The sequence below is a fragment of the Mustelus asterias genome, chromosome 21 (genome assembly GCF_964213995.1).
Source record: "Mustelus asterias chromosome 21, sMusAst1.hap1.1, whole genome shotgun sequence".
In the NCBI taxonomy this organism is placed as follows: Eukaryota; Metazoa; Chordata; class Chondrichthyes; order Carcharhiniformes; family Triakidae; genus Mustelus; species Mustelus asterias.
The window spans coordinates 59,336,327-59,353,875 of NC_135821.1; the positions used below are offsets into that span (position 1 = coordinate 59,336,327).

Sequence of the window (17,549 nt, forward strand, 5' to 3'; positions counted from 1 at the left end):
TTATCCTGCACATGATTCTCAAGGGTCTTTTCTATTGATTCAATCCTGGGCTTTAGTTTACCTATCTATTATCCCACTCTATCTTAGTGCTTTTGTATGATTTGCTAAGTATTGAAATATCATGATAAAGTTCTGTTGCATATTGAAAATATATTGTCGTGAGAAGCAGCAGTCCACAGAGTCTTCAGACTTGCTGATCAAGAAAAGATAATTGTGAACCATTCAATCTTTGTCCTCTGGCCTCTTAAGATGTTATGTCACACAGAGACACCTAAGTGATCCAATGCTTCTCACTGATGGTGAAGACAAATGTTGTTCAATCATTCCACCTTGTTGTTCAGGTGTCAGTTGATCTTTCTACCCTGTGAGGTTACTGATAAATAGAATCCAATTACACCCTTTTTATGAAGTAATGACATTGAATAATATCATGCACCCAAGAGGAGAAAGTCTTTTAGTTCTTCGACAGAATAGAAAAGATTCTGGGTTGCAAGCATTGAATCTTTCCTCCAAATATGAATTTACTGATACTACTCATATGGTTAAATGTATAGAACATGTTAATGAGGGTTGAGGCAGTCACCAATATTAGTGTACCGTCTGCACACTGTTGGATATAACAAATGGGATATTTTCCTGTTTAATTAACAATATTATATGTTGCTGATCAGTGAACAATTTGTATTCTCTAATTTGTTCAGTAGTTGTTCCTGCCACTCCACTTCCTGCTCACTTGCACGGTGGCACAGTGGTTAGCACTGCTACCTCACAGCACCAGGGACCCAGGTTTGATTCCCAGCTCAGGTCACTGTCTGTGCGGAGTCTGTACGTTCTCCCCATGTCTGTGTGGGTTTCCTCCGGGTGTTCCAGTTTCCTTTCACAGTCCAAAGACATACTGGTTAGGTGTATTGGCTGTGCTAAATTCTCCCTCAGTGTACCTGAACAGGCGCCGGAATGTGGCAACTAGAGAATTTTCACAGTAACTTCATTGCAGTGCTAATGTAAAACTACCTGTGACACTAATAAATAAACTTTTACTTTTCTCCTCCACAGTATTCCTCTGGACAACACACTGCAGCTCCACCGATTCATTTCCCTCCTCAATTCTCCATCTCTGATGCACACCCTCATCTTGGTGCCATCTCACATCCACACCCCAACAGTCACCCTACACAAAGGCCACTTATTCATCTACAAATCTTACACTGCCCAATACTCTCTACTTTCTTTCATGGCAGCAGGAGCAAGGGCATGACTCTGAGGAGAGGCGGAGAAATCACAGTGGGTCTGCAGCCCTAGCCACCCTGAATGCAGAGGAGGACAGCAAGTAATTGGGCATAAGCACTGAGGAGAGGGAGGGGGGAGGGGGGAGGGGGGGAATGATCTCCCACAGGCCTAGCAGCAGAATTGGATATCAGAATGCCACTTAGCATGTGGCATCGACTCTTTTGAAATTGCTGCCACCATTGACTGGAACATCAAGAGGTGCAAACTTGGAAACTTTTCCTCTTGTCAGTTGGAATCAATGTTCCTCATGTCCCACAAGTTCTTGCATGGTGACAGAAGATCACTAACAGAAAGGGGTTTTTGGGCCCTAAGAAGAGGGAGGGCACTCTGAGCATGATGCACCCTGACATGACTCAGGTGTACCCTTCACCAACGCAGATACACGCACTAGCTTCTAAATGAGGCCTGGTAAAATTGGGTTTCCAACTTGCCAGCATGTTACGGGGATTTTAAACCCCCGTCCCACCCAAACCCACTCCCCCGTTTGCAATTCAAACTCTTGTGCTTTGTTTCTGGCTTGCAAACATCCCTTGTTTCCGAAGTAGCAAGAAGATGTACTATTCACAATGTTAAAGGGGCGGTGGCAGGTTCTCAATAAGAGAGGCTTAGTTCCTTGAAAAAATGTAACCGTTTAGTACTTGTGAACTGCAGTCATTGTTGCAATGCAGGAGATCGGTCTGCTTCCTTACATGGAAACATTTTACACATTTCCAAGAAGCAGTTTGCAATATTAGGAGCAAAACAAAAAGATAAATATCATTCAAAAAAGAATTAAAATGTTGCTGCAGCCAGAGACAAGAGCAATTCTTGCTCTGTGCTCCTGCAGTCACCCTCAGTGTAACACCCTCAGTATAACACCCTCAGTGTAACACCCTCAGTGTAACACCGCAAGAAACTACAAAAGGTTGTGAACGAAGCCCAGTCCATCATGCAAACCAGCCTCCCATCCACTGACTCTGTCTACACTTCCCACTGCCTTGGGGAAGCAGCCAGCATAATCAAGGACATCACGCATCCCTGACGTTCTGTCTTCCACCTTGTTCCGTCGGGAAAAAGATACAAGAGTCTGAGGACACGTACCAACCGACTTGAGAACATCTTCTTCTCTGCTGCCAACAGACATTTTAATGGACCTACCTCATATTAAGTTGATCTTTCTCTATAGCCTAGCTATGACTGTAACACTACATTCTGCACCCTCTCCTTTCCTTTTCTATGCTTTGTCTGTATAGGGCGCAAGAAACAACACTTTTCACTGTATACTAATACATGTGACAATCAAAATCAAACCCTTATCTATACCAATTGGCACAGCCTGAGATGGAGAGGGGGAGAGGTGGTGCCTGGGGGAGTGTGATGGCCTTTACTCTGAGCTCCTTGTTCACCAATGTCAGAAAACAGAGTAGGGCTTTCCGCCTCCCTCTCCCCACCTCCCCCCCGTTCCCCCCCCTCCCTTCCCCACCATACCCCCTCTCCAACCCCGGCACCCTCTTATTCCAACCACCACCACCAACACAGCAAGACAAGCTTTCCCTGTGCAGTGACTACTTAATACTTTTGAAGATTTCCACTTTTCAGTAGATCATGGAAAACCATGGCCATTCAGCCCATCGAGTCTGCGCCGACCCCAATCCCCCTGACACTAGGGTCAATTTAGCATGGCCAACCAACCTAACCCAATCAACCTAATTGGGAGCAATTGTGCACATATGAACATGTTCTTTGAGAAGATGCCAACTGGTTATTACCAGAACTTTCAGAGAAGATATTCACAATTATTTGGGATGTCAACCACGCAAAGTGACTAGATGCATTTTTAGTTTCTCTTAAGATTGCACAGTGCTTTGAAAGAATCATGATGGGCTGAATGCTGGTTACTGCATTGCTAACCACATCTAGCTTTATTGATCAAAATGTAAATTAAGTTGAAGTTTATTTATTAAGTTTATTTATTAATGTCACAAGTAGGCTTACATTAACACTGCAATGAAAGTTACTGTGAAAATCCCTGCAAAATGATGTAGCCTCTGCAACAAAAGGAAAAGAGATGCAATGTGCCCAACATGGTGGTTCATAGAAACATTTTGGGAGCAACCTGACTGACTAATCCAGGAGCTGAATACATCAAACCTCCAGCCTCACCAACCTCCCCCCGAAAAAAATTGACACTACTCCTTTTAGAATTAGAATCATAGAATCCCTACAGTGCAGAGGGAGGCCATTTAGCCCATTGAGTCTGCACCGACCACAATCCCACCCAGGCCCTATCCCTGTACCCCTCATATTTACTCTGCGAATCCCCCTGACGCTAGGGTCAATTTAGCATGGCCAATCAACCTAACCCAATCAACCTAATTGAGAGCATTTGTGCGCGTAACTTCCGAACTAGATTTCAGAGTGAGCTCAAATGCGGGCCCGTCTCTCTGTCACCAACTCCAGGGTACCTTCCCTCTTGGGCTGTGGATGGCATGGGGTGCAGGGTGACCCGAAAAAGATGGTCAAGTATCTCGATTACCAGCTTTCTTTATCTTCTCACACACCAGGTGACTTTTATCGAGATACAGGGATAGGGCCTGGGTGGGATTGTGGTCGGTGCAGACTCAATGGGCTAAATGGCCTCCCTCTGCACTGTAGGGATTCTATGATTCTAATTCTAAAAGGAGTAGTGTCAATTTTTTGGGGGGGGAGGTTGGTGAGGCTGGAGGTTTGATGTATTCAGCTCCTGGATTAATCATTGCAGCCTCCCCGTGGACCTCTCCCGTGTCCAAATCACCGGGGAGGTGAAATTCCACTTTGGAGATAACTTTGGCAGCAAGATAAGTAAGGATGTCATGTTAAAATGGTTTATACCCCTGGTGAATCTTATGCTAAATTCACTGTTGGGAAGAATTTCACATCCATGTGCTGTTCATTGGTCATCAGAGTCCAGTAGACGCAAATAAATAATCCAGTCAGTACAGCCTTGCAGCAGAGAGTTATGCAGTGTTTTTATGTTGAAAAAAGATACTGATGGTCGGGTACTGCAGCTTTAAGTGGAATGCAATACCTGGGCTATGCTATTATGAGAGTATAATGGCTCATTATCAATTAACATGGATAATGCCCTATGGAGCCACATTGGTATTTGTTATTGATGTGAAGTTAATGTCTAAAGGGCAATAGAGTATGGAGAACAATGGGCTCTTATCCCACGTTTACGACCCAATCAGAAATCATAAAGAGATTAGCGGTGGTTAGAAAAATTTGCTGTGCCCCAGGGTGGGGAACATGATCCCTTAATCGATGTGAAATTCTGAGGAACTTTCATTGACTTTCTTGCTGCTCACCTGGGAACAGAGGATTATCTTGTAATACAAACGCCACATCCAGCTTCACACTGGCACATTCTTCTCACTGTAATTCCTTTGTCTGGCATAACTACCCTATGACATCATGGACATTTCAAGCATTGTAAGCGAGCTGCTCATCAGTGACCAGAAGCAGCCAGGGAGGTATTTCAACTTGTACTTCATTAGCAGTCCTCACTGTTCCTCACAGGCATGTGGGAAAACCTCTTTTGTAATGGGAGTTCTTTACTGAGGGTGCCAGGACTCGCTGACGTGGGGGAGGGGTAGAATGATGTGCGCACTCTCCGCGTAACTACTGCGAGATAGAAGAAAAAGACCTTGCATTAATATAACACCTTTCACTTCCTCAGGACGTGCCGAGGAGCATTCCAACGAATTAAATCACTTTTTAGTGTCGACACTTATGGAATGTAAGGAGATTTGACAGCCATCCTGTCCATATGAAGATCCTGTGGACAATAGTTAAGTATTGATCTGACCATCTGTTTTTCTGAAGTCGTATGAGGATTACAACTGAGAATTTTATGAAACTCCACTAGTTCCTTGAGGTTACCTGAAACAGGACAATAGTTAGTGGAGTTCTATTTTCAACTGGTAACTCCCCACATCAACATCCTGGGGTTACCATTGACCAGAAACGGAACTGGATTAGCCATATAAATAAAATACATTATCATAGTCGCAGATGACCAGCGGTACTGACTGGTGGTGATTTAACCTGAGGGCAAGCGGCAAGGTTAAGAAGATGGGGCCTTTATGAATAACCTCAGCTGGTACAGGAATTGAACCCACTTTGTTGGCAACGCTTTGCATCACTAATCAGCTGTCCAGCCAACTGAGTTGAACCGACCCCCAAAACAATGATGCCCAACGCAAGGCTCCAACCACAACCCTGAGATTAAGATTCTCATGCCCTACAGGCTGAGCTAATTGGGCATGCACATGTAAATACTGTGGCTACAAGAGCAGGTCAGAAGCTAGAAACCCTGATGCCCCAAATCCACCATCTACAGACACTAGTCTGGAGTGTGATGGAATATTCTCCACTTGCCTGGATGGGTGCATCTTCCACAATACTCAAGAAGCTCGACACTATCCAGGACAAAACAGCCTGCTTGATTGCAAACCCTTCCACAAACATTCACTCCCTCCACCACTGACAAATAATGGCAGCCGTGTGCACTATCTACAGGATGCACTGCAGGAACTTACCAAGGTTCCTTAGCACCTTCCAAACCCACAACCGTTACCATCTAGAAGAACAAGGGAAGCAGATATCTGAGAACATCACCACCTGGAAGTTCCCCTCCAAGTCATTCATCATCCATCTTGGGAATATATTGCCATTCTTTCACTGTCGCTGGGTCAAAATCCTGGAACATCCTCCCTAACAGCACTGTGGGCGTTACACCTCAGGGACAGCAGCGGTTCAAGAAGGCAGCTTACTGCGAGATAGAAGAAAAAGACCTTGCATTAATATAACACCTTTCACTTCCTCAGGAAGTGGACAGCGACTAGGGATGGGCAATAAATGCTGGCCTAGCCAGCGATGCCCACATGCCATAAATGAATTTTAAAATGTAAAACATTAGCCTCAGTGCAGAGGAATGGGAAATAAGATCAGCTAGTGTTCCTGATAAATGGTCTCAGCTGAAAAGTGTGTGTAAGTACCTGTAGGTACAGACTTTATTAAGCTTGACTGTTATGTTCCTCTGTCCCCCACAGGCCATTGCACGTGGGCACATTCTCTGCAAATACTCATTGTCCAAGTTCACGTGTAATTGGTGAATGGCCAATTGGACCAGGCGATGGAGGGCGAGTGGTGCCCATACAACTGGATCCCAGAGTATTTCTGCCCTTCCAGGTGAGGAAAGGTAAAAGTGGAGGCAAAATACCAAAGGTAGTCACTACTGTTTCAGACAATGGTAACTGTTGAATTGGTGTTCATAGAAGTATCATAGAAACCCTACAGTGCACAAGGAGGCCATTTGGCCCATCGAGTCTGCACCGACCACAATCCTACCCAGGCCCTACCCTCACATATTTACCCGCTAATCTACGCATCTCAGGGGCAATTTCTAACCTGGCCAATCAACCTAACCCGCACATCTTTGGACTGTGGGAGGAAACCGGAGCACCCGGAGGAAACCCACGCAGACACGGGGAGAATGTGCAAACTCCACACAGACAGTGACCCGAGCCGGGAATCGAACCCGGGACCCTGGAGCTGTGAAGCAGCAGTGCTAACCACTGTGCTACCGTGCCGCCCCGTGTTCTATGGGCTCCATAAAGGAAAGAATAGATTTTATCCTGTTCATATTCAAGATCACTTTTGATGCAACATATCAAACAATGTGTTGACCAAGTCTTAGATATTTGCTCCTGGGTCAGTTGCCCAGAGACTGAAGAATGATCAGGTCGGAGAGCATGACTTTTAAAGATGGCCACCTGCAGTTTGGGATTTTTCTTCCGGGGGTTGGGCTGTATTGAAAGCTAGGCCTGTCACCCCAGAATCAATGTGGAGGCTGCTTGGTGGGCAGCTTGGCTGGGCAGAAGGCCTGCCTCTGTACCCCAGCATTTAAAGTTATTTTCTAAAAGTTTAAAACAAAAACCAGCCCTCCAACCCTCAACCCTCATCCTTCCTCACACCCCACACATTCCCCATGCCCCATCCATGCCAACCTTTGCCACCTTATGCTCCCCACGCCCTCATAACTCCAATGCCAATCCATGCCCATTCACCCCAGGACCCTTTGTAGCCTGATGCCAACTTAGTACCAACTCATGCCAACCCATGCCCCCACCCACTACATTTTGCGCTTAAGCCCTGCCTGTCAACTCGCCTACTATTCTTTGATAGTCAGAAAGACTTTGCTGGTCTATCAGTGTCTGTGGGGAGAGAAACTAAGTTAACGTTTCAAATACATGTCTTAAGTACTTGAAATGTGAACTTTGTTTCTCTCCCCACCGAGGCTGTCAGACATGCTGAGTTTTTCTCGCATTTTTAGTTTCTATTTCAGATTTTCAGCATCCGCAGCATTTTGCTTTTATTCTTTGATAGTTCTTTGCCAATTCCTTGTCAGCATTGAGAGCTGACAGTTCCTTGAAAGCAATGACAGTTCCTTGCCAGCTTCATAGTTCTTTGACAGCTTGGCAGTTGCTTGACAGCTTCAGCTGTTCCAATGAGTATATATGCTTTTTATGCACAATCATCTTTACAATCCCAATGGGTGCCTTACCTCTCCAAGGGGTATTCTGGCCATCCAAATGAATCCCCCAAGTTCAGACCTGCTTTAACCTTGCCTAATCTGCATACATCAGGTTTTATAATCCTTGCCTTCCAAATCCCACTTCAGTGGAGGCATCTGGTGATTTAAAGGGCCAGCTACCTCTGTAAACTGCATGTGCACAATCCCCAGTCTAATTTCAGTCTCGCCTCAGCAAAAATGGGAAATGCCATTTTTGGGAGCGGGACTTAGAATTTCCAGCCATTTCTGTGATGTTCATCGTGAAGATCTGGGTCACGATGTTCAAGGTCAGGAGTTCATTGTTCCAACTGCACACTTGCACATAAATCTTTTTTAGTACAGATCTGGATCTCAAAATCACAAATCCAAATCTAAAGGAAAAAAAGAATGACTTGCATTTAAATAGCACCTGTTGCAACCCCAGGGTGCCCCAAACCACTTTATAAGCACTACTTTTGAAGTGTGGTTGCTGTTGTAATATGGCAGCTAATTTGCTTACAACAAAGTCTCACAAACAGCAATGTCACAACAACCTGATTTATTTTTTAATGAAGTTGTTTACGGGATAAATATTGGACCAGGACACTGGGACAAATGCCCTTCTCTTCTTTGAGTAATGTAGTGGTATCTTTTCCATCCACTTGAGAGGACAGACAGGACCTTAGTTTAGTATCTCATCTGCAAGGTGGCACTTCCGATGATGCAGCAACCTCTCACTGCAGACTATGTGTTCAAGTCTCTGTCATTGAATTTGACCCTGTTACTTGTTTTACTCAGTAATGTGAGTGTTACCCACTAAGCCACAGCCGACACGTGCACCAAATTCCCAAGCCACCACTCATTCTTCATCACACTTGGGCCTCGTCATCTTCACCCCGTGCTCCCATTCTGTGTGGTTGCAAAGCCTGTCCGCTTTTATTGAGGGCTGGTGACTCGCACCCAAGTTGCAACTGTCAGTTTCCTGCTGCAGTGATTGACACATATTCAGGCAGCCAATTCCAACTGATTGATAGATAATTATCACCGCCAGACAGTTTCTGTTAAACTAGGCTCCTAACCGGCTTGCATTTTTTAAAAAGTTCTAAGTCGGAGCCTGTCTGTTAATCTAAATTATAGCTTGAGAATAATCTCCGAGATATATCATGCCTGCATCAAATTCCCAAGTCAGCACTCGTTCCTTGTTGCACTCTGATCAGGTCATCTCCATTCTTTGCTACAGCACAGAAGGAACTTCTTTGATCCTTCACGCCAATGCCATTTCTTTCAAAGTGTTATCCAATTACTCCCATTCTCTTGCTCTTTCCCTATAGCACTGCAATTATTTTCCCTTTCACGTGCTTATTGAATTTGCTTATTGAATGTTGTTGTGAATCTGCCTTTCAGTCTGCACATTCCAGATTTGGTGCCTCACTACCTTGCTTTCTCCCCTGAAGACATTCTCAAAATATACCTCTTTAACAAAGATTTTGATCATCTGACCAAATATCTCCTTATGTGGCCTGGTGTCAAACATTGTTTAATAATGCCCTTACGAAGTGCGCTGGGATGTTTCATTATGTTAAAGACATTAAATAAAAAAGTTGTTGTTGAATTCTATAGGAACTACAAAAGGTTGTGAATGTAGCCCAATCCATCACGCAAAGCAGCCTCCCATCTATTGACTCTGTCTACACTTCCCGCTGCTTCAGCAAAGCAGCCAGCATAATTAAGGACCCCACACACACCGGACATTCTCTCTTCCACCTTCTTCCATTGGGAAAAAGATACATAAGTCTGAGGTCACGTACCAACCGACTCAAGAACAGCTTCTTCCCTGCTGCTGTCAGACTTTTGAATGGACTTACCTTGCATTAAGTTGATCGCTCTCTACACCCTAGCTATGACTGTAACACTACATTCTGCACTCTCTCGTTTCCTTCTCAATGAACGGTATGTTTTGTCTGTATAGCACGCAAGAAACAATATTTTTCACTTTATGTTAACACATGTGACAATAATAAATCAAATCAAATCAAAATATCTCTGCGAGAAGAGCCCAGTGGCCTTCCTGATCCATAGTTATTTTCTTTCCTTTCATGGTCCCTCCAGTGTAATGAGTTCAAAACCGGTGTCCATCCTTGCCTTACCCATCCCTATATGTGTAGACTGCTCTGCATGTCAGTGCACTCCCTGTAATCTTCTAACACTGCCAGAGGTAGATTTGCAGTTCATGGGGCCCCGTGTCACATTCATTTCTGGATGCCCCCCCACTTCATACCCCACCCACCCTCGCCCCACAGAACGCAAAAATGCAAGCCACAAAAATACACAAATTGATCATTGGTTTTTAACTTGTAGATACACGCCGGCATAAATAATTGCTGCATTGAAATCCAAGCTTACCTCTTGTCAGAATGATGGTAAAGTTGGTTAATATTGCGATGTGTGAGTTTTGAGGTGAGAAAACATGGAACTTGCTGATGAGCAATGAATGAGATGGAAAAACTCATCACCGCAGCACAGGACAGAATGCCTTTAATGCATCAATGCAGGACAAAATGAGTGAGTCCAGTGCAGGAGCAAATACTCCAATCAACAAGATGTATACACTGCCATTCAGTTTCAGAAATAAAACTTAGCTTCCTTACTTACTCTCACATAAGCAAAGAAGTCATTGCCATAAACATATGTGACTGGAGTGTCCAATGAGTCCAAGTCCAATATCAGGTGGCTTTTGCTAGCAGGATTCCATTCTTTGTCCTGAAGACATTCTGAAGGTCAGTCTTGAGAGCGATGGTGGTTAGAACTGCCAGCCTGTGACCAGCTGCAGCCATTATATCAGCCCAGTCCCTTTTGGAAAACATAATTTAAACAAGAGAATATGGAAGAGGGATAGATTTTTAAAGTTTTCTTGCTTTATTCCTTGTTGGATTGGCAATTCAGATAGCTTTTCCTCTGCACTTGTTCTTCACAAAATTATCAATTGCATCATCGTGGGTAAAACCTTGTAAAGATGGATTTTCAATTGTCAATATTGCTGAACTTGTCAACTGTTCCTGACTCATTGTACTTTGCAAATATTTAAGTTTTCAATACAGAAAAACAATGTTCACTGGAAGCATTTGCCATAGGTATTGTTTTAAATAATTTTAGAATGGTTTTCACATTTGGGAAGGTTGCCTGCAAACCAACACATACAAGTTTATACAGATCAGCCGGTGATCTCAAAGCACAAACCTCATCATTATCGATGAAATGAATTATTGTTTCACTTCACCTTCAAAAAGATTTGTGCCCATGTTCTCTTGGTAGAATTCAATTAAACTCTTACTGCAGTGGTTTTTTAACATTTTCATCCAAACTTCTGTCAAATAGCATGCAAAATAAATCAATCGTTTTCTTCAGAGATTCACTTCTACTCTGCAATTGCACCATTATTATGTCACAAATAACATTGACAGTCTCAACGATGATCTTCTCTTTTCCTTTCAAAGTGATTTAATCACCTTGGTTTGTCAAAAAGTAAATTGTTGCATCTTGTATGCTTCCCATGATCAGAGGGGACTATATTTTTTGTTAATGGTAGTGTCTCTGCTTCCACTGAGTTATAGTCATTTCAATCTTCCACGACAAAACTTTTAACTGAGGCTAACAATTGTGCAGCATTCAATAAAGTTGTATCAAAATTTTGCAGTGATTTGCTGATGGCATTAATTCTTTGAAGTAAATGGTTCCACAAATGAGTGAAAACAGCAATATCGTTCTTTTCAAACCCCTTTGCTAAGGATTTTGCTTCAGCTTTCACATGTGGTTTTCCTGAATTTGATGTGGTTATACAGGTTTCCTTTATATCAGCAAAGTTCATTTTCAAAGCTAAAACAGTGTCTGCATGAGCAGACCATCTGGTGTCACAAATTCATCTGACTGTCAAACGTTTTCCATTTGCTTGCTCTAGCGTGATTGCAATATATTCCCCCGATGTGTGAAACCTAAAAAAAAAGCATACACCTTTTGAACAAAGTCAAAAAAATGTAAGTTTCCTCACAGGATTCAGCTGCAGCATTGCAGATTAAATTCAAAGAGTGACTGGAACATGGGATGAATAAAGCACAGGGGCTTGCATTGTTCAGTCTTGCTTGTAGACCTGAATATTTTCCTGAGATATTTGTGGCATTACCGAAGCTTTGCCCATGACAATTTTTGATGTCCAAAACTAAATTTGCAATGATTTCCAAAACAGTTGTTTCCAGACGTTCAGAAGTGTGCGAGTGTAGCTGGACAAAACAAAGAAATTGCTCTACAACTTCACTGGTTTGATGTGTTAGAAAATTAGGTTTGGTATGTTTAAGAAGTTGGTCTTCCTTGAGCCTCAATATTGATAACTTTGCAAATGCGCTTTGAGAAGCTCATCAAATTCACTGAGATATTCAAGGCAAGCTAAAAAAATATACTCTTCATTTGACAATGGTGGCTCATCATGTCCTCTTAAACGAAGTTCCGAAGAAGACAGCAATTTGACTGCAACAACAATACACCTCAGCACTTTTCTCCAATAAGAACACTTCTTTTCAAACTGAGCCAATAACACAGAATCAATTCTTCCAAATAATTTACATTTTTGAACAGATGCACACATAGCTTTAATATGAGCTTTTGGAGTTTTATGGTCAGCAAGATTTCTTCCAACATTCCTCCTATTAGAGTACCCTTCAACAAATACTTTTTTCTCTTTACTAGGGTCAGGAAATAATTTGCAAACCAAACCATAGAGTGCCTCAGATTTTTCTGGAAAATATAAACCAATTTCTAATTTCCTTCATCCCATTTCTCTTTACCTTCAGAAAATGGGACTTATGAAGACTTCTAGCTTACTTTCAGCCTCCAACCCCAAACTCTTTCCTCAAATTTTCCATATTACCTATGTTTTCTGGTTTATTTAGTACGGAATATTATATCATACCCAGATTTTGGCCAAAAGGCAATGTCTTCAGTGTAGGTACCTTCCCTCACTTCAACAAAGAAATATAGGCGGCACGGTGGCACAGTGATTAGCGCTGCTGCCTCACAGCATCGATTCCCAGATTGGGTCATTGTCTATGTGGAGTTTGTACATTCTCCCTGTGTCTTTGTGGGTTTCCTTCAGGTGCTCCAGTTTCCTACCACAGTCCAAAGATGTGCGGGTTACATTGATTGGCCATGTTAAATTGTCCCTTAGTGTCGGGGGATTAGTTGGGGTAAATGCATGGAGTTATGGGGATAGGGCCTGGATAGGATTGTGGTCGGTGCAGATTCAATGGGCTGAATGGCCTCCTTCTGCACAGTAGGATTCTATAATATCTTGTAGTTCCATTGTCATCTCAGAGTCCACTTCTTGTTCAACTATTTCAGGCCATGTGCTTTCGGAAAATCAGCAAGTCTAAGTCATCAGATAATCCACCCATACATTTTGGTGAGGATGAATGTGCAGTTTGTGCATTGTTCAATGCTTCAACCTTTTTAAAGTAAAATGACAAACTGCCTTTTTGCCTAAATTCATTCTCTCACATTCCCTTCGATTTCTATGTTTGTGACTACCAGATTGATAATGTAATTTCATATCGCTAAAGAAATTGATCTTGATTTTGGGGGCTAATAAAGTGTCTGAAAGAGCAGGCGTTTGCACAGTCAATCCCACAGTTTGATCAGATTCTAGCTCGGAAAAAATTAAAATTCATCTTTTAACTACTGGAACTATAATTCCAATGATGTGGAGATGCCGGCGTTGGACTGGAGTAAATACAGTAAGAGTTTTGACAACACCAGGTTAAAGTCCAACAGGTTTATTTGGTAGCAAATGCCATTAGCTTTCGGAGCCCTGATCCTTCATCAGATGGAGTGGATATCCACTCCATCTGACGAAGGAGCAGGGCTCCGAAAGCTAATGGCATTTGCTACCAAATAAACCTGTTGGACTTTAACCTGGTGTTGTCAAAACTCTTACTATAATTCTAATCATGGATTTCAAACAACACTCACTCGACTCTCCCCTTGCCCATTCCCCTCTCACAAACTCTCCCTTCTTCCATAATACTATCCACCCTCACACATTCTCCCTCCCTGCGAGTCTGCAACCCAACCCTCTTGCACGCACACTCCTCCTCCCCCATCCCCTTAGTCTCCCCCCCTACCCCTCACACCTTCCCATTCTCACTCACCTCACTCGCCTGGGGTCTTCACTCTTCAAGGCAGCCTGCCTCACTCATCATGGCTGCCACCCCTCGCCTGGGGACATCATCCAGTGCCTGGTCCTGATTGCTGGTCTGGGTCTTCTCTGCTGTCGGCACAATCTACTGCTTGGCTCCTCGTGGCTTGATTCGAGATGTCGTGCACCTGTTGCTGGCCTGGGTCCACTAGTACAGGCGCTGGGGGCAAACCTGCTCGCCTGCTCATCTCCTCGTGGCTTGATTCACAAACATCAGCAGCTTAATCTTTGTGTGGCTTGATGCGCGATAAATCACACGGGAGGCAGGATGTACGTGGGAAATGAAGGCTTTTATTGCCAACAATAACGGAGCTACTATATACAATATACAATCCCAGACTAAAGGGTCACCAGGCAGAGCAGTGACCTTTATACCTCTCCCAGAAGGCGGAGCCAACTGGGGTGTACCATAGGACTATATTAACAGGTAGAACAGCCCAACCCTAACCCCAACAGTAACATATCTACAGACTCATAGTGCTGGCCAAACCATGGCTCAGCACTCCTGGTGGTAACCAACAATGGTTCACCACATTCACCCCTCCTTTTAAAACAAAGGCTGGCGGGGCACAAAAAAACAGAACAACTGTTCATCTGTCTATAAGTTCAAACGGTTTGGGGGACCGCACCGTCGCTGCGACCTCCTCAACACCGGCGATGACGCCGGTTCAGGCAATCGCGGTGACCTTCTCTCCAAGGCGGTGTCCAGTGACTCCTCCAGTTCCTCACGGGCCGGTAGACCACGAGGTGGTGACAATCCGCTGGACTCGAGCACGCCTCGAGGTGGCAACAATCTCCTGGACTCAGGCAAGCTGTACATGGGAGTAAGAGGGTTAAGTGGTGGTCCCGATACTGCCCGCGCCGTGTCAGGAGGAGAGATAATGGTCGGGGGGTCCCTAACTGGGGGTGTGGGAGCGACTGGGGTTTCCAAGCCCCCTGCTGGCGCCAGATCTTGAATCGAGACTGTGTCCTCTCGCCCGTCAGGATATGCCACATAGGCATATTGAGGGTTGACGTGGAGGAGATGGACCTGTTCAACCAAAGGGTCGGACTTGCGGGTCCTAACATGCCGCCGCAGGAGGACAGGTCCTGAGTACGTCAACCAAGACGGTAATGAGGTCCCAGAGGAAGACTTCCTAGGGAATGAAAACATTCTCTCATGAGGAGTAGCGTTGGTTGCCGTACACAGGAGTGAGCGTATGGAGTGGAGCGCATCAGGGAGTTCCTCTTGCCAACGGGAGACTGGAAGACCTTTAGACCTCAACGCCAGTAAGACAGCCTTCCAGACTGTAGCATTCTCTCGTTCAACCTGTCCGTTACCCCTTGGGTTGTAGCTCGTGGTTCTACTAGAGGCAATCCCATATGAGAGCAGGTATTGCCTCAAGTCGTCGCTCATGAACGACGAGCCCCTATCGCTGTGGATATAACAGGGGTAACCGAACAGGGTGAAAAGATCCCGTAATGCCTTGATAACCGTGGCAGTGGTCATATCAGAACAGGGAATGACAAAAGGGAATCGTGAGTACTCATCAATCACATTGAGGAAGTACAGGTTCCGATCTGTCGAGGGAAGGGGGCCCTTGAAGTCCACACTCAGTCTTTCGAAAGGACGAGTGGCCTAAATGAGGTGTGCCCTGTCAGGTTGGTAGAAGTGCGGTTTGCATTCCGCGCATACCTGGCAGCTTCTGGTTATGGACCTGACATCCTCCACCGAGTAGGGTAGATTCCGGGCCTTTATGAAGTGGAAGAGCCGAGTGACCCCCGGATGGCAGAGGTCATTGTGGAGAGCCTGTAATCGATTCTCCTGCACACTAGCGCATGTTCCACGCGACAGGGCGTCCGAGGGCTCGTTGAGCTTCCCTGGACGGTACATGATATCATAATTGTAGGTGGAGAGTTCGATTCTCCACCTCAAGATTTTATCATTCTTGATCTTACCCCTTAACGTGTTGTTGAACATGAACGCCACGGACCGCTGGTCCGTGAGCAGAGTGAACCGTTTTCCCGCCAAGTAATGGCGCCAATGCCGAACGGCCTCCACAATGGCCTGGGCCTCCTTTTCCACCGCAGAATGCCGAATTTCAGGGCCTTGGAGGGTGCGAGAGAAAAAGGCGACGGGCCTGCCCGCCTGGTTAAGTGTGGCGGCCAGGGCGAAATCAGATGCATCACTCTCCACCTGGAAGGGGATGGACTCATCAATAGCATGCATCGTGGCTTTCGCGATGTCGGCTTTTATTCCTGCAAAGGCTAAGCGAGCCTCTGTTGTTAGGGGAAAGGAGGTAGACTTGATGAGCGGACGGGCTTTGTCCGCGTAATTGGGAACCCACTGTGCATAGTATGAGAAGAAGCCTAAGCATCTTCTCAGTGCTTTGATGCTAGTGGGCAGGAGGAGTTCGAGGAGGGGACGCATACGGTCTGGATCAGGGCCAAGGACCCCGTTTTCCACCACGTATCCGAGGATAGCTAGGCGGCGCGTGCGAAATACACACTTCTCCCTGTTGCAGGTCAGATTCAGGCGAGATGCAGTGCGTAAGAATCTAAGAAGGTTGGCATCGTGGTCCTGCTGGTCATGGCCGCAGATGGTGACGCTATCCAGGTACGGGAAGGTAGCCCGCAGCCCGTTCTGGTCCACCATTCGGTCCAGACCCCATTCGTGACACCAAAGGGAACCCTTAAAAAGTGGTACAGGCGACGATCCGCCTCAAAGGCCGTGTATTGTTGGTCCTCTGGGCGAATGGGGAGCTGGTGGTAGGCAGATTTTAAGTCGATGGTGGGGAACACCCGGTACTGCGCAATCTGATTGACCATGTCAGATATGCGCGGGAGGGGATACGCATCCAGCTGCGTGTATCTGTTAATGGTCTGACTATAGTCTATGACCATCCGGGGTTTGTTCCCATTCTTAATCACCACGACTTGCGCTCTCCATGGACTAGCACTAGGTTGGATGATCCCTTCCTTGAGGAGCCGCTGAACTTCAGATCGAATAAAGATCCGATCCTCAGCGCTGTAACGCCTGCTCTTTGTTGCGATGGGCTTGCAGCCTGGCACGAGATTCTGGAATAGGGAGGGTGTGGTAATCCTGAGCGTCGAGAGACTACATGTGGAGCGCGTTGGGCAATTTAGAGGCTGCAGAGCTCCCACTGAAAGCGGAGGGAGTGGCCCATCGTACTGCAGGGTTACACTCTTCAGGTGGACCATAAAATCTAGTCCGAGGAGTATCGGCGCGCAAAGGTGCGGTAACACAAGGAGCCTGAAGTTCTCGTAAACCGTGCCCTGCACCGTCAGGTTGACCACGCAGCTCCCTAGCACGGTGACAGACCAGGACTTTGATGCCATCAAAATTGTCTGCTTGACAGTCCGAATCTGGAGACCGCACCGCTTCACGGTGTCAGGGTGAATGAAGCTCTCCGTGCTCCCGCTGTCAAACAAACAATAAATCTGGCG

At 45.3% G+C, this 17,549-nt stretch overlaps 1 long non-coding RNA gene across 1 annotated transcript in view; it reads left to right on the forward strand.

Annotated features, from left to right (window-relative positions):
- The first annotated feature begins 4,995 nt into the window (after positions 1 to 4,995).
- LOC144508969 (uncharacterized) overlaps positions 4,996 to 17,549 on the forward strand; it is a 67,111-nt gene continuing 54,557 nt past the window's right edge. Inside the window, exons 1-2 of the long non-coding RNA XR_013500371.1 lie at positions 4,996 to 5,095; positions 6,360 to 6,498. This is a non-coding gene — a long non-coding RNA (uncharacterized LOC144508969). The remainder of the gene's footprint in view (positions 5,096 to 6,359; positions 6,499 to 17,549) is intronic.